Source organism: Vollenhovia emeryi, unplaced genomic scaffold (assembly GCF_000949405.1).
Source record: "Vollenhovia emeryi isolate VEMERY1.0 unplaced genomic scaffold, V.emery_V1.0 DF939122.1, whole genome shotgun sequence".
Taxonomy (NCBI): domain Eukaryota; kingdom Metazoa; phylum Arthropoda; class Insecta; order Hymenoptera; family Formicidae; genus Vollenhovia; species Vollenhovia emeryi.
Genome location: NW_011967244.1, coordinates 3,162,116 through 3,186,239, shown reverse-complemented (window position 1 = coordinate 3,186,239; position 24,124 = coordinate 3,162,116). Strand labels below are relative to the sequence as shown.

Genomic DNA, 24,124 nt, shown 5'->3' with positions numbered 1-24,124 from the left:
ATTATACGGCGTGAACTATGACCATTGCAGCTTCTATTTTCCGATTCCAGGTATTAATTTTCGATAAATATTAAAGTTAAGATTATTTCATATGTATATACGAATGTTTATTCGATATGTAGTTACGTATATTTATGCTATTATGTATAGCATGTTTGACCGTGTCGGTAAAAAAGATGGCTGAGGGATCCTCAGAGTGTACCGACCACGCGGACATCTCGTAATTTCTAATACACCGCGCGCGATTTAACACAATTCTGCGGACCGTAACGAACAGTATCGCGTTTTACATACTCGATCTTCACGCATGCTTAACGTGTTATGAGAATAAGAGTCGCCATTCATATCTTTGTACGAAAAAAATATAATATGCAAGAGACGCTCTAGCTGACCTGGCGACTCGACTCGATGTCGTCAATTTCCTTAAAATTCGATTAAGTTTATCGCAATGAAGATAAAGCAAGATCGCACCACTCCGAGTCGAAAAAGAAGTTTCAGCGCTCTCGGAAGTATTGTTCATTGATTACGTTATTTTCCGCGATCTGCCGCGCGCGATATCTCGCCGCGAGTGCGGACGAGTTCTGCGAACGCGTAACATCCGCGGGATAAATGCGGACACGTGCACATTCGCGGAATATATCCCGCACGGGAAGAAACGGGACGCGCGCACACACCGGCTTTCGCCATAATGCACGGTTGCACCGCTGCACCCATCCTCGCCGCCCCATCCTCTCGCGATAGCGTATACCGTTACATTATCGTCGGCATTGCCAATAAATGCAATTGTCTCGGGCTCGTGACTTCGCTGCCCTATCGCGTATCGTTAATTCGCGGAGTACCTACCGGAACAATCTTTATCCTCGGTTATAGCTGTCATTTTTGCACCGCGACGGGGCTTCGATCAAGGGGGTCAGTTCTGTATCTTACAATGTAATGAAAATACTAAAAGTGAGCGGCTCTGTCTCTTTCTAAGGGGATAGTTATGGACCGTCTACATTGGAAGTAAGCAGTAAGAAGTAAGAAAACTATAACCTTTACTTATCAGTGTAAAAGCTAAAGCACAGGCATAATTTTTTACAATATTTATAGCACTGGTCGAACTGCGCTCTAATTCGCCGAGAGTAAGCGTCAGAGCTGAAATAGGAGTAAGAAATGGGAATGATTCATTTCTTTACTCCTACTCTTACTTCTTACGCCAGGCTTACTTCATCTATTGTAGACAATCCTTTAGAAAGAAACGAAACTACTCACTTTTAGCCGAGGGGTAAACCGCTGAGGGCATTGTGGTGTACAGATTTGCGGCATTGCTACACGGAGAGAATTTTCTCTTAAAATTTATCCCGAAAAACGTGTAATCGTGGGACAACGTCGAATTTTGAAGAATTTTATGACAGTTTTTGAAATTTTACCGTACAATTTGCTAGTAAAATGTATAATTACTAGAAAAATGTATGGTCAAATTTCAAAAGACTCAAAGTTCTTCAAAATGCCACGTTGTCCCGCGATCGCATGATTCTCAGGGTAAATTTTAAAAGAATTCTTTCCGTGTAGGTATTCTTTGGGCCTTGCTGGGGTATTATATAAAGATAAAATAAGATAATAAGATAAAGTAATGCGTACTGGGCATTAGGGACAGGGCACAAAGCAACGTAACAGCTTACGACAAAGACGCAAGCGTAAACGTAGATAGCGCACAAGCTTTAGCGTAAAAGTAACGTCATCCGTAATTGGAGGTAAGTACGACATACATAAAGTCTGGAAGGATGGAGAAGTGACATGCCCTTAGTCGGCATTGGTGTACATGTTTTTGGTCAGCGGTTTGCCCCTCGCTTTTAGCATTTTCACTATAGTGTAAGATACAGAATTGACCCCAAGCTCTCTCCGAGAATTGGTAAAAGCTGCGCGCTCGTTAAAACACATTTTCCTTGCCCTCTTAATATTAAATTCCTCGGCAAACAATATTGAGGGTAATTCCGCGTTTATCGTTTTTGTCGAATATTTTTATTCGAACAGTTTCCTCCGGAAGTTATCGAGCGGACGCTCGATGAAGATTAAAAAATGCACGAGCCATCGTGTAATTTTATTATTTCGTTTCCTCTCTTGACGTTCTTTTTTTGTTATAGAAATAGATGAATACTTAATAAAGCTAATTGACATGTAAACATGTTAAAGATAGGAATTACAAAATGGGTGTGTTCGCTGCGTTAACTGTACACGCTCAAACTACCATTTTCATCTATTCTCTCATTTAAAAAATTACTAGATTCTATGCCATTATCTAATTTAAACATTGCTTGAACAACTATCGAAGTTTTACACGACTACGTTGAATTGCACTTCTGACACTTGAGCAAGAAGCCCGTTTGACATTTACTCGTAGGCAATAGAGCTAGTAGTTCAATTAAAAATGAATCGCGGAAGCTGCAATGTTAAACGGAACATTCTTGGAGAAGAGTCCGTCGGCAGGTTCGGAGGGTTCGCTCGATTTTTTCGCGCGCGACTTTCGATTTCGACCGGCGCGACGACGGCGCGCGTGCGCGCGCGCGCGCGCGCGCGCGAGCGGCAGGACGCGAGGAAAAGGAAGAAAAGAAAAGGGCAGAAGACCCGGAAGGCCATCTCATCTTCCGCGAATTTGCCGGGCCACTGACTTCTTCGTTCGTTGCATAACGCCACCTCCCGTCGGCGGACAACGCCGTCGCCCGTCGTCGCGGATGAGAGCCGCTGAATCGTGGTGTACCGGTTGTTCCACTCGTGGAATGCGGACCGGCGCGCTGTGTGCGTGCCCACACCGCTGTGTGTGCATACACATTGTGCACACACACCACACACACACACAGAGAGAGGGAAACGCATACAAACGAGTGGATAGTGCCGTAAGCTATTCCCGCGGCACCCCGGCTACTCGTCCGACTTTCGTTTAACCCGCTGCAGGCCGTCCGTCCCATTTTTTTCCAACGAAGAATTTTGCAAAGTTACGAATAAGACATTTCGCCGGGAGACAACCTTCCGAACGCGCCACCTGGCTCTGTCTTCAAATCGCGGATGCACACGTCGTAATTAGAAACGCACATCAGAGCCTCTGTGTGCCGCGGGGTTGTTACGCTGCTGCACATGTGCTCGCGTGCCCACCCGTACGTACGAGCGGGATAGAGAAAGGGATAGCTACGTGTGCATCGCGTCTTTCACGTGTACCGCGGACGCAAATATTGTTATTATTGTTTACGACCGGAGAGGAGGTGCATCTCTGCGCGCACGGTGCTCGGCGTTCGGTTCTAACTCACGTTAAGAAAGCATTGTTTGCATTTCATTGCCTATGCGCCTTTGCGTAACCGCAATACCGGCTGTGCACAGGCCGGCAGCTGCTGCGACGATCCTTGGATTCTACGCGACGGGAACACGAGACGCGAATATCGAGGCGAATTTTCTGAAGAGAGAAAAGAATCGTGAGAATCTTTTATTCGCCAGTGCCTAGTTGAAATAAAACCGTAATGGGAAAAATTATTCGACGTATCTGGCAATACTTTATTAAAGGAATTACACAACGAGAATTCCGCTTCTTTTCGAGTGAAAAGCATCTTGATTACATTCTAAAGTCAGACAAGAGAAAGAAAAGAATATCTCGCCTTCGCAAGAAAACAATCGCGGTAAAGTATGGCTTAATTCACTTGCCCAGAAGAGAATGTGCAAGAATAAAATTTAATAACTCCTGTGTACCGCGATATTTATAACACCGTATATTATTCCAAATAAAAATCTCAGAAATCTAAAGTCCTATATGGATGTCAAGTGCAATTATTCGACTTCTCTAAAGTTAAGCGAGCGAGCGTGAATGAACGAATTAATTTGGTTCAATGAGTGTGAAACTGAAGCCAATTGTTCGCTCGTCTGCTTGAATCCAGAGAGAATCGTAAAAATTATCTAAAAATGGCGCTACGGCGAATTGACGGAGATAAAAATATTTCGAAGTGCCATCGTCTTTATAGGGAAAGATCGCGCATGCGAATATAGAACAGAATGCGATTTATTAATAGACTGTTACAGAAATAAAGAAGCAGAAGACCGAGTGTGCGTTTAAAGAAAAGATTGCACTTTGCGTGAGAAAAATGAAGGGGAGCGTCTCGGATCGCAAGGAGAAACTCCTGTAAAATTCCCAATCTCTCTGCACGCATTATCACATCGACACACAGCCGGTTTGATTACGACATAGAGCGACGATTCGATTACCTCGCTCGTAATGCCCGCGTGAATTTTCTAGCGCGCATTAATCAAGGGTAATGTCGCAATCTGTCTTGCGGCCACAACTTTTTTCGATTGGCCGGCACACCGCGCGGGTACTCTCTTAATAGACACATTAACTTTGTGCCGGTAATCGACGATGGAAATTAAATCTTATGTTCCAGTTATAAATCATCCGTGTAACGTGTCCTCGAGCGCTAAATAAAGGACGCGATTATTCATCCGATGAAGCCCGGACAAGAAATATCGAGTAGCGCCGTAATCGATGAATCTCGTGCATGGAATATTCATAAACGCGTCTAGGAAACTGTAATTGATTCGAATTATCGCGTCTAGCATCATGTCGTTCATTATTGATATTGCATTAACAAGAATTCTCGAATGGGTACATAAGAGTTTTTCTTGTCTTTTTGTTTTATATATTTAGCAAGGAACAGTTTACATTTTAAAAAAGTTACATTTTGAAAAAGTCTTTTTCAAATGTCTCCCTTATAGTTTCAATAAACTTTTTTCTCCGTAACATATAACGATACACTTCGCTCATCTCGCTTGGTACTTAATCTGTAATTTTATCTACTTTATTGTTAATAATTTATTATTTGCCTTCGTGTCATTAGAATTTATCAGCGATTTCAACGCGAAACTATGGCCGAAGAACGTAGAATGACGATGTTACTTGTACGTAGCTACAAACAATCGAAGGAAGTCGTATCTCATAAATATTACGGCGGCGAGGCCCGACAGTCGGTTGCGGCCACTGTATGCAAATTTGACCGCTGCATATTTCTATTGCCGCTACGTTCCAATCGAACACCCGATATAAACAACCTTCGACTAACTATGCTGATCTTAACGCATCAAGATCTTCGATGTATTTTACAATTGCTTTGAAAATAGCATTAAAATTCAATTTTATATTATGTAAATTTATTGCATTGTCTATTAAATTGTCCGATTGATAATTTTATATTGCCTTATTGTTTAAAAGTTTTGGAAGTATTACTCGCGAAAGTATTTCTGGCAGATTAGCTCTTTCCAGCAAGAAATTTGTAAAATATGTAAGATATGAATAACAATATTTTCATATTACTTATTACATGTTATCATTTTAATTAATTTATCGCAATGCAACTTTTATTATTTCAGATCCTTTCTGCAGTTCTGGACGCAGATTATTTGCATGAATACAAATTTGAATAAATATAAATAAAATTTTGCTCTCCTATTTCACCCTTTTAAGAATTAATTCATCTATTGAATCAACAATCGAAAGAACACATAAAGTCACGTAAAGTTAATAATATCAGATATATGAAGAGAAACAAGTTTTATCAGGTGCACGAGCGACATAAAGTGACGGATATAAGACGATTTCAACGATTTGCTCCATAAAGATGAGATTAAGAGATAACTAAATAAAGGGATGAGCAACAAGTTTAGTGCAGCTTGCGACTTTTGACACGCGAGTGTTTCGGCTTAGTAAATTTACGATTTCCTCGAAATCCGCAAAGGCGGAAGGAAATTAATTTGCATATTCAGGAGGGAGTCTGCGTCGTAACCTTTAATCCCTGTACATTTTTATCGCGAATTTCTTCATGCTCTTTTGTTTCGAGTTATTAAATAGTACGTTTATTTATTTCCCGTAAAAGTACACTGTGCTTACCTAAAATGACTCAATTAACAATTAAGAGAAATTAAAAGCTCGAAGTCTATCGAACGTTGGTACAATAATCAGTTGGATATTCGATAATGTGATAAAATTGATATAAGATAACGAAACCACACCCAGAAAAAATATTTAAACAAATGGAATACGTTGAAATCATATTTCTTTGAATCTACTAAATTTTTATTTATACTTATACTAAAATGTTTGCTAGATTTGAAGAAATACACTGAGACAAATTTCCATCGGATAAACCAATTAGTGTTTCCGATGGTTAATTTTTCCGATTAAATTATGGACACATCCGATGACAAGTATCCGATGAAATGCAGTTACCGATGAAATTTGATTGAAAAACTGATCATATTTTTCATCGGATATACAATTTAATTGGATATATCCGTTTGTTATTATGTAATTAAATAAAATTTTGGTTAGAGTAAAGAAATTATTTCTTTGAAATTAAATAAAAGTCTAGTAAGGTCGAACTTCAAAGAAAACTTGTTTAATTTCGAAGAAACTTTTTCTGAGTGTAATTACGGGAAGAAACACGACGTATTTACACTGGTCGTAAATTGAATCGCAAAAGATTCTCGGCAAGCGAAAACTAACGTGGTGGACTTTCGCACCTGTTTTTAAGACAGCTGCGCTATCTTTTCATGGGGGAAGATGAGCGAGATACAAAGTACTAAACCTACAATCTTTATGAGATCCTCGAGATCGTTGACTTCCTATGTCATTTTGTCAAATCGACACAAAAACTTATAGGTGATATTTAAGAAATATATAAATGTCACGATAAGAGGTTCTTAAATATATAACCAGCGATAAGTGTATTACCGATACACGTGCGTGTCGAGCCGGAAAAATATGGAAGGGACGATTAATCGCCGACATTTGTCTCACGCAGCCACCGACCGATAGCCAGATTTGAGATAAATGATACACAATTTCGCTTATCTCACCCTCGTACAACTCGTTCGATTACCATTGGTCTTTTTTCCCCTCATCTTTGAGCTCTAGATACCATAATCGCTAATAAAAATGTAACTGTGTGCCAAGTTCTATACACGCTACAGCTTTTTACGATTTAAAAGGATATACACAATATATAGAAATACTTTTGAACTTAAATTGATGTTTTACTGAGCCGCTTAATATTACGGAAATCTACCTACTTTCACGAATCGAATTTTTCCTAACCGTCTTCGACGTATTTATTCTTTCAGTATCTCGCGGAGCACATAGTAATAGCGCGACGGATGCGCGGCCGAAGAGGCGGAAGTACCCATTGACCATGGCGGCGGGAACGTGCCAATTCGCCTGAGAGGACAGTATCTGAAGAAATCCGCAAGGTGAGTCCTCCCTGGGTCCCTTACGCTTCCGAGCTCGGACCCGCGACGTTATTAAGATTTCAAGAGATACGGGAAATAAATTAAGCGGGTAAACGGACGGAAACCGGTGAGGCGAGCTCCGAGATAAATCGAGTGGCGGAAGACGAAGACCTATGAGAGATAAGGGGGAAGGGAGGGCAGGTCGCGTTTTTCAGAATCGCCCCGGCGTCTCGGCCTCTATATCCTGGCCGATAGCTTCCAATAGCGAACGAAGATAAGCGCAGCGGTGCCGCTTCGTGCAGGCACCGGTCCTGATCCGGGGAGAAAAAGAAAGCGAACTTCCGCGATTAAGATGTGTGCAACGAGGCACCCATGAATTCCGTCTAGATACATATCTGATTTGGCATTGTCACCGTCGGTAATCCGCTCGTTCTTTTTTGCGGCGAGGAACGCGCCGAATGGAGATGTTAACTCCCAAAATATACTCCCGCGGAAAGGGATATGCTCAGACACGACGTAAACGATCACCTCTCTCTCGTTTCCAGACGGATTTAAGAATTTCACAACCAATCTTTTGTAAGGAAGACCAGGCTCACACGGAGCTCGTTTATTTTCTCTTATAAAATAATACGAATGCAAGTCATTGCGTTGGACGGATCTCATCCAACAGTTAATCCAAAAATTAGAAAATTGGATAGAACATGAATTCTAGTCGATCATTAAGATATTGCAAGAAACTTACGAAATCGTTGTTTAAAATATTGTTCATTGTGGATTTGATTTTGACGAAAATGTACAGCTTAAAAGTCTGATTTCTCCAATGTCGCTTAACTTTAATCTTTATTTAATTCATTCTTTTTCTCTTTTTAAAGGAACGGTTAGAAAGAGGCGATTGATCGTAATATATATCCAATACATCCTCAAATTGACAAAAGATTATCCTATAGTTCGAGTATATTGCGAAGTTGCGAGTCTATCGGCGTACACGCAGCTCGGACGTCGATATGTATAAATAATAATTGATTATTGAGTATCTTAACACTCTGCATTCGCATGCGGCATGAGAGATCACATCGGAGCAGTTCTTTGTTGGGTTCCCGGGAAACACGAGTGAAGCTGATAATTTGCATATTAAATTAAGCGAGGAAATGTTTTTCTTAGATACTCTTCAGGAAGTTAAATTGCACTAAATGAAGAGTGAGTATCAATATTCCTGCTTCAAAGTGGATTAATTATAAAGTAGCGGCATTAATTATAAAGAAACTATGGTTTAGATGTAATCTGTGCAGAAATTTGCATTTCTTACCGAACAATTAGCTGAATTACATTAATTCGCGGACATAATAATACATGTCGGACATAACAATATAGTCGCTACATCTCCATATTTCCATATTATATTCATAATTCTAATTTAATTAAATGGAATTACAGATGGAAGACTCCATTTATATACTTTTCTTAAAAAGAGCGATTGAAGATAATTTAATTAAATATCAAATAAATATTAATAAGAGTAACTGCACTCGATTATGTGCGCGTTGTTCATCTGTGTTTGAGTTTTATTTAATCTCGTCGCGGTGTAATATTTTAAAGGAACTTCCTGGGTGTAAGTCCCGTGGTCCTTAGACCATCGACCATGGGTAACCTTCCACGGTATGCATGGGCCTCGTTTATCGCGAGGCCGTAACTTACGCGTCACCCGTTATCTGGGCGCGCTTATTATGCATGTTATCGTCTCCCCCTTCGACGAAGGGAGAGCCATAAATTTAATAGTCCCCGGTGTGCGGAGGAATCTTCCTCCTTCGGCATGAAAATCTGAATCGACCCTCTGGGACTCGATTCCTCGCTCTCGTTTTTGTCTCTCGAATTTCATAATATCTTTCAAGCCTACTCGCATACGTAAATATCTGTCAATATCACCGCACATAATACGTATGTTCTTCAGAAAAATGTGCATATAATTCGTCAGATTGTATGCAATTCTTTCAATTTCACTCAGAATCTTTCCATTTATCTGACATTTTCGATTATCGCGAGGTATCCTTTGCCTAGTTACATTAATTTAATTATCCTGAATAATTTGCTCAAGAATTATTACCGCGTTGAAAATAATTTTTTGCGATAAACGGAAATGTTTCAAGCTACAATATGCATGCGTGTGTGTGTGTGTGTGTGTGTGTGTGTGTGTATGTGTGAGCGGCTTGTCGGCAAAACTATAGTTATCATGCTCCATTATTTGCAACAGGGGAGCAGTTCAGCCTCCGTCGGACAGTGGAAAATTTCGCGCCGATCGCGACTCGTATCGCGGAGAGGAAAAACAGATAAATTGCAAGCGGCAGCGACGCTGTGTTTACGCGGAACACGAGGAAGCAAAATAAGAAATCGACCGAGAAATCAAATCGTCCGTCGCGATAACGACGATGCCGGGCAACGAGCCCGACCGACGTCATCGGTCGGACCCCGTCTTATCGTCGACAGAATTCTCGGCTGTTGTAAATGATACGGCGATCAATTTTTTTACTGCCTGGATACACTTCCGGTAATCGCGATTTCCCAACCCCTTCACGTTGTTTTATTTCACGCACTTGTTTCCACTTCGACCGAGTAAGTCTCAAGAACGAGAAGACATCTCAAGATACATTTGAATACTTTTATAGCGCATATATTGTCGTCATGTATCCCGATTGAACTTGTTTGTACAAATATTCCAAGTCCAGCATGTCCTCTTCCACTTTCTAAAAGTCAATCAGTGGATCATCATTGAAAACAGTGAATATTCACTGATTCACTGAATTATTCAGTGCTATATTTATACTTGTTTTCAGTGGCAATGTACTGATTGACTTTTAGAGAGCAGTCGTGAATTTTTTTTATGAATATAGTAGTAATTTTACTGCAAATATTAACCGGATGATCACTGATACCAGTATTTAAAATTTTTATATACGAAGCAATTTCATTTCAGATTAATTTTTCATTACGATAAAATCTAATAAAAATTAAGTGAAAAACATTTTTACTATTTATTTATTGTACCAAGTATTCTCTACCTTTCCCAACCATATTCCCGCACTAAAACTTTTAAGCTAATTTGAAGTAATTTTTCCTAATTGAAACTAATTTCCTTGTTACAAAGAATTTAAAAAGAAAGTTTTATATTAAACTTCGGGGATGAAAATAGATAAGTGCCGTTCTTCGTACAATTTTAAATATGCTTAGCGAAAATATTGTAATATTAAAAATTATAGAGGTATTTAAGAAAAAGCGAACAAGCTGAAAGCTAAAAATACATCGAGAAGTTTACTAATGTGAAACGTTACGATGTATCTAGAATACCTTGTATAGGTATCAGTAAGAACGAAGCTGTCTTTTTGCAAGTCACGTATTGCATGTCATAAATCGATGCAAAGTGACCAATAAAACCGTGGCAGCCACATACATCGCCCACATGCACCGGTAATGGACACGTGCGTTTTTCTAATTACCTGTACTGAAATCGCCCTAATCGCTCGCCGTCAGCCTCAACGCACTTGATGCCTCCTCGCCGTCTTTCTCCGTCTGGGTGGCGCAGGCGATTTGCCACGTGAATTAAACTAATAACGTAAACGGCCTTGAATTGCGTCTACTCTTCGCACAAGCGCAAGGTTCTCCATGTAAAATTTGACTCTTTTAGTCGGAATCATTAATATTTTTTCGATCGTACGCTCGTACAACTACTTTATCACAATAGATATTAAAAAATATATGTCCCAATTCAAATTGTTGCAATTAGTTTTTCTATGAGAAAGTAGAAATGGAATAAAATTGAATAAAATTGAATAAAATTATGTCGTAAATAACTATCAAGTTGATCGAAAAATATTTTCGTATTTTATGTAAATAGAACGGCTAAAAATACGAAAAAAACTTTCTAACCAACCAAATAGCTGTGTAAAGAATGTTAAAGTTTCGTGGCCAAGTTATTTTTGGGGGTTTTTTAATTTTTGTTAATATGTTTCCCGGATTGCATGCAATCGTTGAATCTTTTAAAATTTTTATAAGTGGGACTCATACGTCATGAAAGGGTTAAAAAATATTTTAGTATGAAACACGGCGCGATGTTATAAAGATCCCGCATATACTCTTATTTTCGAGCAATCGCGAAAGTTCTCTGCAGAAAAGTCTTTCCATCACGGGCAGGAACACAAGATATCGATGAATGATGTGGGCGAGACAGGGGCCTATTGATGCTGGAACGTGTGTCCATCGACGAAAAAGAGAGTTTGCCAGGTCGAACGGATAAAGGCATTATTGTCGATTGTTCTTTCACAGTAGATCGGCCGAAAGTGCTACGAGAGCGATTTCCGTCGATCGAACCGGCGAACGACGGCCAGCTTTCGCTGTTGAATGCGAGTAAATTTATTGATTGTGCGATACGCATGCAAATATGGCGCAATAGATAATCCTCACCGCGTAATACTTTTGCATAACGATCTCTAAATGCCCGGCGATCGGGTCGCGGTTGACCATACGTCGTGTCCGGTCCCGCGCGCTCCAGTGATTAATCAACCGGTTTAATTAGACGCCTAATTACCACCAGATACGGATCTCCATCGGGATAACCAGGCTCGAGGACCGCGACCGCGAGACGACGTGTATGTATTATATACGGCATAGTGATGCCCGATACCGGGGCTCTCAGTTACATCCGTCCGCGGCTATATCCTCGTGTTTCGAGACACTGGAGAAGACGTCATTTTAACGCGCATTAGAGTCTCCGGCAACGTCCCCGTGCGCGGCCATCATTCATACCCTAATGAACGTGAAATCTCCCGGGCGTTACGCGCGCCTCGCCCACGAGAAAAGAGCGTTTAAATCGAAGCGATCTTTAGACCTTTCGGGACGATCTTTCTTTTTCAGCGATACGTAGGATTTCGATTTTTTCAACGGTTGATTAAACGTACATTCCGACGATCTTTACGATGGTTGTCCTTAATATCTAAGCGAGGCAATTGTAAGTCTCGCGTTTTCTGCCGATCAATAGAGCACAGCATCCAGAAAAGATGCCCGTGACTCTCGCGATACAAACTCTACGCTCGAGGCCGCCGGCGGAATATCGCCGGCCATTAGAATACCGACATTGCGTGGAAAGAGGGTGACTCGCGAGGCATCCGTTTAATGGCTCTTTTGCACGCTTAAATAAATAACTGCGCCACAGTCTCGCAGACTGTAATTATGCCCGTGTACGTGTACGTGCCGTGCGTGCATGCGTGCACGCGTATATACGCGTATACACGTCTAGAGAGGATTCTGCGAGTAATCGTCGCGCGAAGGCGGTAGAGGGAGGAAGAAACGGACAAGAGATACCTTCTGGTATGCCCGGTTCTGTAAAATTGCGGCCTGAAAAAGGATGAGGATCGCAGATAAATCGGCGTTTGCGTTCGCTGTTTGTCGCAGACTCGCGACTTGCGTTTACGCCTCTCGCATGCATCTTTCTCAAAACCGATGGATGCGTAAGATGCGTGTCAGTGGATCGATGGATGTTACGCGAAGACGAATATTAATCGTCAATTTTACGGTTCGTCCGACACTGAGAAAAATTTCCATTGGATAAACCAATTGAATAGTGTTTCCGATGGTTAATTTAGCCGATTACGTTTTCCGATTAAATTATCGATACATCCGATGAAATGCAGTTACCGATAAAATTTGATCGAAAAACCGATAACATTTTTTATCGGATATACAATTTAATCCAACATTTTTCTCAGTGAAGTCTAAGATAAAGTCTGATATAAATTATCTTTACGGAGTCACACATCTGTCGCGCTGGATAAAGTCCCAATTGCGCTACAGAGTTCGCTAAAGCGAGCCTCTTTTAAAAGTAGACGGAAAGGCGCATTAAACGAAACCGAAAGGTGGAAAAAAATGAAAGTTCGCTCTCGGGTGTGTGTCGGTTCTCCACCCGCCGCTGATCGACCCGCGCAAAAGCATCATGAATTACCGGCGGTACGCTAACTTACCCTCGCAGACTCTCCCACTTGCCCCCTGCTTTCGATAGCGTTGCATTATGAAATAGCGTGCAACAAAGTTGCGCGGCGCTGCACCGCCATTACCGCTAATTCCTTAAGTGAACGATGCCCCGCTCGATCGAGGCTTTTTCGTTGGTCCTTTTGGAGAGTCTCCGCTCTCTCTTTCTCTCTCTCTCTCGAAGAGCCCAGCCTCGAGAACGCCGATACGCGGTTATTAAAGGTCGATCTACTCCCGGCTCATCGATCTCCACCGCCTCCCCCTTACTGCCTCCCCCGAGACGTCCGTCCGTTGACGATTTATTCGAATTCCGCTCTGATTTTAATTACCTCGCTTTTCCCGCTCTCGAGCGAAAGGATACCCTCAGTCGATCGCAATTAATCCGTGCGAATGTGCCACTTCAACTCTTGCGCCGCGATTTACCTCTCGTAGTGATTCCCCGCCTTCATTTCCGCTGATTTAATTGGCCTCAAACTCCTTGTTCCCTTCAGGCACATTTCCGCGAGCATTGATATATCTTCGATTGATAAGCGGAATCGGTTTTTTATTTTCCATCGTGCGGGTCGTAATCGCAAAGGGATGCGATAAAGTCCACTTTGACGAGAAAAACGTCAGGATTGCTTCGTGCGATCGTCGTTATTATGTGACTTCGTTATACGCGCCGTTTGAAGACAAATAATATTGATTCTTTAAGCATAGTTTTTCTAACCGATCCCGGGAACGTCGCGAAGAAATCCCGGGGGATTTTCGGGATTCTCTCGGCGACCGGTGCTGAATACGCGGAATCCCGCGTATCCCTCGTCCCGCCGCCACGGCCTCTTAGAAAGGCCAATAATTAAGGTAATGGCTACTTTTCAAGTGGATTTCCGTGTGGCTCGATCCGAGCGGCCTCCTCCCGGTCGGCCGATTACGGTCACGAAGGGCCCCGCCATTTTGCTCTCAGACCTCTTTCTGTCCTCTCTTTACCTTCTTTGTACCCCGAGCGGGAATAGCTTCCTCTCGTCTATATAACTCCTCTGTCCACCCCCTCCCCCTCAATAATTGTGTATACTCATCGCTGATTTTCGATCGATCAATATCGCCGTAATTCCATCCGCTCTTCTGTCGCGCCGGCGATTTTAAATCACGACTCGCGATTACATCGCGCGTGGATGAAAAAATCTAAGTGAGGAAATTTAAGGGACTAATATTTGTAGCAGCGAACAACGTCAGCGAACTTTCTTTTAATTGTGTTGTGTCGACATTCTAGCTTCTAGCCACTAAGGCAAATTAAAAAAATATTATTTTAAGCCTACAGAAATATCGTATATTACAAAGTGTTAATTCCATTTAAACCTACTGTTTAAATGTCATTTATTATTTAAATGCTAATTAAAAAACATTATCTTTTGTACTTCTCTCTAAGTTATTTACGAGCAATACAGATTTTGATGGTATTTTGGCGACGGTATTTTTTAGCAATTTAGATAAATGATTGAGAAAGTGAATTACAACGAGAAAGATTGTAAATTGTTTTCGAATACTCGCCAAGTGAGATTAGTTCGTTTTCAGACCGAGAATAATTGCCGTGTATATCTCGGAGACCCGATAAAATTCCCCGGCTGAATAAGAGGAACGAAATTTGATAATTCGCGTTCTGGTCGATATATCGCAAGCTCACCGCGAAATCGGTGTTTACGCGATTTTTTTAAACCGCAAAGCCGATTTATCCGAACCGGATGGCCGCCGGAGTCAGTGAGTCGTCTTAAATGGAACTATCTATCTCGATCCTAGGCTCCTTATCTCTGCTCCAGATACTCGCGAGAAGACATTTATGCCCGACGCTATCTCAATGACTTTGCTTTCTCGATTTTTGTATCGCTCTCGTTTACATCGTATATGTACGTATTATCTTCGGATGGTGTGAAGAACTTCGGCGTTAAATCAACCGAGACGTTCCAAATAAGTGCTCTCGTTGGAACGCATTACAATTTAGAAATTGGTTTTCCTATTACCACAACTCTCTCATTTTCGGAACCGTTAATCGCACGCGAATTAATACGTTGAGAAAATTATCTGATTAAATGTAATCGGACAATCCAATTACATAATAACAAACGGATATATCCAATTAAATTGTATATCCGATAAAATTTGTTCGAAAAGCCGATTATATTTTTCATTAACCACATTTACAGTAACTACATTTCATCGGACAGATTTCATCGGAAAAATTAACCATCGGAAGCACTATTGAATTGGTTTATCCGATGGAAATTTTTCTCAGTGTAACAATCGATAGCAGAAAATTAACAAGTGTGAAGCTTTATGAAGAAGGGGTCCTTTGATTTTTATTTCGTCTCCTAATTGTGACGCAGACAGAGAAGCATATTTCTATGGGAATTTTCCTTACTGTTATTTTCTATAATAAAGATACACGATCGATGAATAATAAGTACACAAAAGAGAGAATCTGACGAATTCAAAGGCAAATGTCTTACTGTATCAAACGATGCGATTTTTATGATATGACACTAACCATATAAAATCTGCCTTCGAAAGTCCAGAAAGATGGTTGGGAGATGATAACTACGACGACGACGACGACGACGAGGCCGAGGACGACGCAGAAATTCTGCCGGCGTGGCCGGCAATCTGATACAATGGATTTTGAAGAGTGTAATTTTCGTCGGCACATAACAATGGCCATGCCTACCTACCTACCACGCCGTATAATCTCATCGTCCGCGCGCGCGCGCGCGCGCGCGCAGTTCTAATTTTCCGCGCGTCATGGGAATCCTCGCTCTCGCGACTCGGCCAAGCGCCGAGTCTCTTGTCCTCGTCGCGAACGAGAGGCCGGGTTTTTTCCCAATTTCGACAAATTTTAGTGAGCAGCGAAATCTCTTTTTTAATCATTATTCTATAACGTCGGTCACTCTACATTCGACTTGTAGTAATACCAAGTGCATTTTTTATATAAGGAGCAAATTTTTTTGTCGTTCATTGCAGTCTAATAAAAATTATTGTATAAATCGCGCGCGTTATATGCTATTATGTATGAATAATTTTAACACTTATTAATTAATCCGGTTCAATCGTGAAATTGTATTGTCGAACCTTCAACACGTACATTTTTTAACACCGAAGTGCCACAAATTAAATCAAATTTGTTGTACGTACAATTTTTTTAAATTAAAAATAACTCGGAACACGAAGAGAATGCAGCCGATTTGCCTGTTGCTCGCTTTTCGAATCCGGCCCTCAGTATCCGGTACATCCGAGCTTCGCTTCGAACGCGATAAATTCAGTTCGCACGTTTACACGGAAAAGTACGGCCCGCATTAATCAGCGACGGCGAGTACCGAGTGTTAAAAGCCGTCCGAGAGGGTTAATATCTCCGTCCTTCCCTCGCGGCCAAAGAAATACTGCTCGACATTGCGAGGCGAGGCGAGGCGAGGCGAGGCGAGGCGGCGCAGAGTGAGAGCGCGCGGTCCTCTTGATCGTCGATCAAATCGATCCCCGCCGTAAATCGTCCGGGATCGATCCGGGGAACGAGGGGGCGTTCCGGCGAAAGAGTTGCTCCGCTTCTCCGTCCGGTATCGTATCGGGCACCGCGATTCGTTCCGGCGTGGATCGCGGAAGATCCGCGCCCGAGATCGCGCCTTAATCTGATGTAAAGGCATTTCTTTCCCCGAGACCCGCCCGTCTGTCGATCCGTCCGTAAGATCTCGCCGATAACGTTTCCTACGCGCCTAATCCCGCCGTGTCGAGATGATATCGCGTCTCCGAGGTCGCCCTCCGTCCGCGTCGTTCGCGGCTCCCTCGAGGGTGGCGGATGTCTCGGGGTAGAGATCTCCGATCCCTCGATCGTTCGCGATTACACTCGGAAGGTTGTCGTTCACGCTGTCACGACACTCGTTTGCACGAGGACTCATCCTCGCGTGGCAGCCGGTCTCCCGAAGGGTGAATCTTTTTAACCCCTTTGATATTTATTCGAAACGCACCTTGACGGGATAAATTTTTATCTTAACAGTCTTGCTTTCTTATTATATATTCGAGGTGCCGCGTAAATTCTTGCGCTCATCTAGGATTCTCCCAGGTTGTTTTCCAAGTGTCGTTGACGTCACGCTGTATAAAAGCTGCGTCGCGTATACGATTTTATCGTCCGGCTCGAATCGAACAAATACGGAATAAGTTTAAAAGGGGAAGAAAATTAACATAGGCTTAGGTAGACTAATGACTTCAGTGGTGCGATGCCACTGTTCAGATAGCTAGAAAGGAGAACGTGACTTCGTATATATTTGAATGGATTATTTCAAGGAGAGAGCACATAAGTCAACGCTTTAGAAATGAACTAATGCAAAGGGGAGAAAGAAAGCACTTCGCTGCTTTTACGTCCAATAAAATTCAACGCGTAAATTGAATTATAATCAACAAGTTGAAATTTTATCGGCGTGTAAAACCGACGAGAAAATAAAATCGCAGCATTTTACGGTAATGGTCGAACCGTCTTTTGCTTTATTTCGAGACTCAACGAAGATTAGAGTTAGTTAATCGGAGTTGTTTTCCTTGAAAATCTTTCTTTAGCTGCGCTATGAAAAAGAGCAAGAGCAAATAATAAGGTAAGATTAGTATTAAATGCCGCCAGTAAAATCGAGCCTCGGGCGCTCAATCAGAGGATAATTTTCTTTTTCTATTCAAACCGAGGTTCCGTTTGAGAATTTTACTCTATCGCCAAGTGAAGCTGGTATTTATATCGCTTTTTATTCTTATTCTATGCGCGATCTGTGCTTCAGATTGAGCCTGCAGCTGCTTATTCAGGTCGTTCAGGTATCTCTCGCTTCTCATTGTAAAAATATATGCAAGTTGACCTCTCTTCATATATCTACATATATTCAGATGCTATCGTGTTGCCCGCTTCTCCGCTCGGTCGCTTTTTCACGGCAAGAAAAGATTTTCAATACGCATTCATCCGTAATTATACTCGGAAAGCACCGTGGAACAATTCAGATCTTATCTCATTACTTAGTTTTCTATTTCAAGATCCGTGCAAATAATCATAAACGGCACAAATTAATTTGTGAAGCAAATCTCTAATGCGCAAAATTGAACTTTTTGCAACATACTTTTATCCAATTATTGTTATAGATGTACTTTAATTTTATTGTGTTTAATATTTATCATCCGCTATCTATTTCTACTCATAAATTAATTTTAATATCATATCTTTTGGTCGTAAGGCTAATGAACGATGGCGCAGTGCGCCATTCGGATTTCGTTTGTGGTGATCTAAACTTTTTCGGCTATTCCGTAAACCTGCTCTCACGAAACAGCGCGCCGGTCCGCCAGCCGTCGGCGCAAGCAGAAAGAGTTAAAAAGAAAACAGGAAGAAGAAGAAAAAGTGGGGCCGAGGCGATTTCGATTCCTAAGCCCTGCCGACAGAGCCAAACATGTTATTTTCTCGTTCGCGGTGCCCCGATATCCGATCTACCAGCCGGCCCCGATTGGTCCCTCTCGGATTTTAACCCGTCCCACCGCATCCACGAAGCCGTCCAATCGCTGCGCCGGCTGATAACAGAGGCCATAATTAACGCGACTTGTTAATGAGCGCCGGGACAGTCGACGACGACTGAATGAAAACTGCGCGGACGAATTTAGTCGCGTCTCGGCCAGATCTCGAATCGGCGGTTGTGAAAACGACACGAGATTATCCTGTTCGGCCACATCTCTATAAACCGGAAGTGATTATGAAAATATCCGACGAAAACTCCGGGATTTGTTATCACAGAGCGTCGCGATCGATTCGCAGGCAGTGATTGAGTGCAAATCGCATTAAGGCGTGGGCTCAATGATTTATGATCCTGAATCTCAATTATATCGAGAGCTCAGCGTAGCTTAAAATCGCGATAAATTGGTAGGATCGAGATGCTACTCGAAATGACAACTCTCCTGTAACGTACGATGGAAGATATTTGTGAATTCGAGAACATTGCGTGACAGACATTTAATGGCACACTTTGAACCTCGAGAAATATCGGCCGATAACGAAAGTGAGATAGAAAATAGTTGAAATTTTTTCCCCGATAAAGTGTTTGTAGAATCTCAATAACGGATCGCTTCGATAGCTTAGTGCAACAAGGACCGTAAGGCTTAAAGAGCCGCATATTCCTGCATGAGAAATATCAAGTGCTCTTTATATGCTACCCAATTGCACCTGAGCGCAATCGGATAGATTTTATTGGAAGAAAATTCATTAAAAGAAAAAGTAAGGTGAGTTGCTGTCAGTGCAGCCACACTGAGAAAAATTTCCATCGGATAAACTAATTAAATAGTGTTTCCGATGGTAAATTTTTCCGATTACGTTTCCCAATTAAATTATGGATACATCCGATGAAATCTGATTGAAAAGCCGATCACATTTTTCATCGGATATAGAATTTCATCGGATGTATCCGTTTGTTACTATGTACACGGAGAGACCGATATGCCACATGTTTAATTAGGGTTGACACAACCACAATAAATAGTAATATTTCGGACAGCTATATCTGTGGTTGTCATACCTACATTGGTATGATAAGTAGTGGAGACAACTGTATGCGTTTTGTGCAGCAAACTTAGTGAATGTTGCAACGCAAGACAATGTAGATGCACCTACTATTTATACGGCACATTTTAATTTTATTTATTTTTGCCTTAGCCGGTCTTTCCGTGTAATTGGATTATCCGATTGTATTTAATCGGACATTTTTCTCAGTGCAGTTAAATGAGATACGTTATTTGCATCGCAATGATAATTAAATAAATTTCTATATTTAATCTCGGTACCGACGAATAATTCGTTTTCTCTTTTATTTATGACCCTAATACATTATAAATTATTAGGTTATCGCAATCCGTGCGATAATCGTGCGATAATGGCGCGTACAAACAGCGTGTCGCAATGCGTCTGTTATTGATGTGATATCGCACCGCGAGAAATTGATATAATACGTCGCGATATGGAAAACTGGCGTCTGAGTGGTTTTCCCTGAATAATATTCATAATATGAAACAAGTATATCGCACGCGATAATGTCGGTTTCTCGCGAATTATGCGTCAGCCTCCACGTGACAGTTCGCGATCGAAACCGAGCGACAGCCATTCGTTCATTTCATCTCATTATTATACGAACATTACGGGTAGCTGCCTGTGATACGACTAATCACACGTAAGCTGCTTCTCCTGCGGCGCACAATAATTACGAGACGAGAGTATTTCGTAATGCGTATTTCTTACGTTCGTTTAGCATGTCACTCTTAATTTCGCCAACTACGCGTTTGAGTGCCAAACGCTACATTTCCGACATGATGATCCGTCTCGCGAAAAACGCCAGAAAGATAATTATCGCGTAGCCATATTTCAAAACGACAATATCGTTGTAACAGTAACATTGAGTAACATAAATTTATCTAAGGCCCAGGTTTTCATTTTCTGGTTAACTGTTAACCAAAGGTTAGTCGACCTCCCATCTCTTTTTCTATTATTATCTAAGAAGAGATGGAGAATCGACCGACTTCTGGTTAACAATTAACCAGAAAATGAAAAACCAGGCCCAAGACCCAACGAATTTCTTTGTTAATCTTGCAGCTGTTAGAAAGAATTTGCCGTCAAGTTATTTCTCCCGAAAATTCTACGTTTCTATATACCGAAAATTTGTAAGGAAATTATGTTGTCACAAAATGTCACGGTGTTTTATTTTAAAGTTTTATAACTTTTTCCAAGTAAGTCACGCGTGAATAGAATTTTCAACGGTACTATACATATATACATATATTTAGAAATAAAATAGCAAGTCGTAATATAAGACAGATTCGGATTCGATGCAAAATGGGAGGAGCGCAGCTTTGCATAAATCTCCAAATCTTCTAATTACTCCGTTGCTGCTCGGCACGGAGCGGATGGAGGATTTTCACGCGGCGTACATCACTTATGGAATGAATCGCAACACGAAACTGCTCCTAGCGAGCGAGCAACGGAGTGGTATGCATCGCATGTCGCATGCCGCATGCTGTATAATTAAGCCGCGATATTTCCACCGAATACAAAACGTGCAATTATCTCATCTGGATTACAGTACCGCGCTCCCTAATACCGAAACTCTACGCAAGGCTCGCGGGTAAGATACCGCCGGGCTGGTCGCTGCAATTATTTTCTGCTCCTTCGTTTCTAGAGCGGTGGAGAGAACGCGAGATATAATTACGGATCTTACGGAGACAGCCATTGAAGTTGAGTTAACCGCTAACAACGCGAACGCAAAGTACCTACTTGGGATTTATTCTAGATTCGCGCGAAACTTATGTTTGCATATATATTCCTAAATTAACGATAAAAAGACTTGTTAAACGACATTAGGGGCTGGCAGATGGTTTATTTATTTAATTCCGACATTTCGACCACGCGGGTTGTGGTCCTTTTCAAGGAATTCCTTAATTAATCCTCTAATTTATACAACCAGTCTGCGTCTCCTCGCAACGATACAAAGATTGATTGCAATTTGCATCTTCACGTTGCTATGATTTACACGGAAATTTATATTATTCATATGTAGCGAAATTTCACAGGGTTTTATTTCAACTTGGGTTTATAATTTTTTTTTTGCTACGTCTGCCACCTGAGTGGAATTTTCAACACATCCAGAAATAAAATAGTAACGTCCGTTTTTACGAATGCAGATTAACTTTAATCTCGGCTTAAATGACTCCTTAACGTTTTCTAATTTATAAAACTAGAAAAAGGTATAAAGTGAGTTGAACCGCGATCAAAATTAAGCTGCATTGGTAGAAATGGATATGAGATGAACAAATATTATCGCAACGCGTGATTGAAGAAATAATGGATCTATTCACAGCACGTTCGTACACGGAGAGAAGTTTCTCTTAAAATTTATCCTGAAACCATGTAAACGTGGAACAACGTGGCATTTTGAAGAACCTTGAGTCCTTTGAAATTTTACTTTCACTAGTAAAATGTGTGATAAAATTTCAAAAACGCTCATAAAATTCCTCAAAATGCCATGTATCCCACGATTACTTGATTTTTAGGATAAATTTTAAGAAAAAATTCACTCTGTGTAGTGTTAAAATTTGCAGAGAATTATAGTACATATTTTCCCTCGTATTATAATTATGCCATGAAAATAAAAAAAATTGTTGCAAAGAAATAGCGCGAGTGGCATAGCTTTGTCGCCGTGAGTATTTCTGCGCGTTGTGCAGAAGCAGCTGCACAACACACGGGGATCTATTTTAATCCTTTCGCGCCGCACACGGAGGACGCCGCGACGAGTTTTTGCGAAAACCTCATATTTCTCGCCAGCGTTCCTTTCCTTTCGTTCTACGAGCGCCGTCGACATAATTGGCGATTATTCTGCATTTAAACGCGTGTGGCGCGCGCTCTTCGCAGAGCCTGTCTCGTTCTTTTCTTTCTCGGTGTTTTTTATTAATAAACTCGTTTCTTGTCACGTCATCCTTCCGGACTCTCGCCAAGATCGAAGGAGGATCGATGACGATCAATCATCGATATCTCAATCAACGAGGCGATGATTTTTTGATTAATAAACGCGACTCGGCAATTTGTGTTAGTAAAAAGGACGAGGGGAGGGACGCGCGCGCGACTAAAGTTTTTAAAGAGATACTTGTCATCCGACTTGTTCAGTAATTAGATTCTCTTTTGTCGAAGAATTCTTTACTTTTTATAACTCCCGTACATGACTTTACTCTTATTTATCGCTTATTCTGTTTTCTAACGATCGATGACCAGACACATTGTACAACGAAATTTCTGACTTATAACACGAGTCTTGTAAGTCTTTATTATTAAAAAAAACACTTTAATTTCAATTCCTGTTACGCAAGATCTCATTTTAATTTGTTTAACGTAAAGAATTATTTAACGCCAGTAACCGATTAACCAATGACAACCGGCAACCCGAATCGGCGCGCAGTTCTAGCAGAAAACTAAACGCGAAGATGTCATCAGTAATACTGTTTATTGCGATAAATATTACCACATGCCTCAGTGGTCGAATTGATGAGACGCTCGCCTAGGGTATAGGTTCAAACCCTGGCTGAGATAATATTTTTTGCAATGAATTTCTTTAATTAGAATTTGCCAGCCAAGCGTCGTCAAGCAATTTTCTACATTGGTTAATTTAGTTTATATGTTGTTTTTCTGTTCTTCAGACATTTGTAGGTATTTTTCTAAGTTCGTTACCTGAAGAGGACCAGTATTACTGGCCGAAACGTTGTGATTTATTATAATAAAGAATTGCCAGTAAGGTCGTTTCCACGCTGATTCAACTTCTTTACTTTTTATTTAATGTCAATATGACAATTAATAATGTCAGTGCTGCAATATCGAATAAAGCCGCCCGGAACATAATGGATGACAAAGTTAAAATTTCAGATTAATGTTGCAACTTGTTTAAACCGATGGCGTTCGTTGTCGCGATTGTTAACACGGTTAACACCACTGACGACGCGCGCAGTGCCGACAATGCGATCCCGAGTCTGATACTCTAGCCGACTTTGTCGCACAATGCCCAGTCCCGATCGTGTATGCGAGATATACCTGATTGTTAAGATCGAAATACAACGGGGGCGATTCTCCCTTTCGCACGAGCGAATTTATATCCGATAAGTCAACCGCGCACGACGTTCAACACCCGCCTGTTGCGTCACGCGGCAGCTACTTTGCTTTAGTCCCAGTCTACAATAGATGATTTAAGCCCTAAGCTTTAAGAAATTGGCCAATCACGGTCAAGTATGAGAAGAATGCGCGACTGTGATTAGTCAATTTCTTAAGGCTTAGGGCTTAAATCTCTATTGTAGACTGGGACTTACGGTTGCGGTAAATTAA

At 41.3% G+C, this 24,124-nt stretch overlaps 1 protein-coding gene across 5 annotated transcripts in view; it reads left to right on the top strand.

Moving 5' to 3' along the window:
* The window catches only part of LOC105569990 (protein N-terminal asparagine amidohydrolase), a 57,481-nt gene that overhangs the window by 22,146 nt on the left and 11,211 nt on the right, over positions 1 to 24,124 (top strand). For 4 of the 5 annotated variants that reach the window (XM_012026890.1, XM_012026893.1, XM_012026892.1 and 1 more), the window contains exon 2: positions 7,132 to 7,257. The gene's annotated coding sequence lies outside the window, so the exon portion shown is untranslated. Of the gene's footprint in view, positions 1 to 7,131; positions 7,258 to 18,838; positions 19,498 to 24,124 lie in introns of those variants that run through there. The other variant, XM_012026891.1, reaches the window with a different exon arrangement.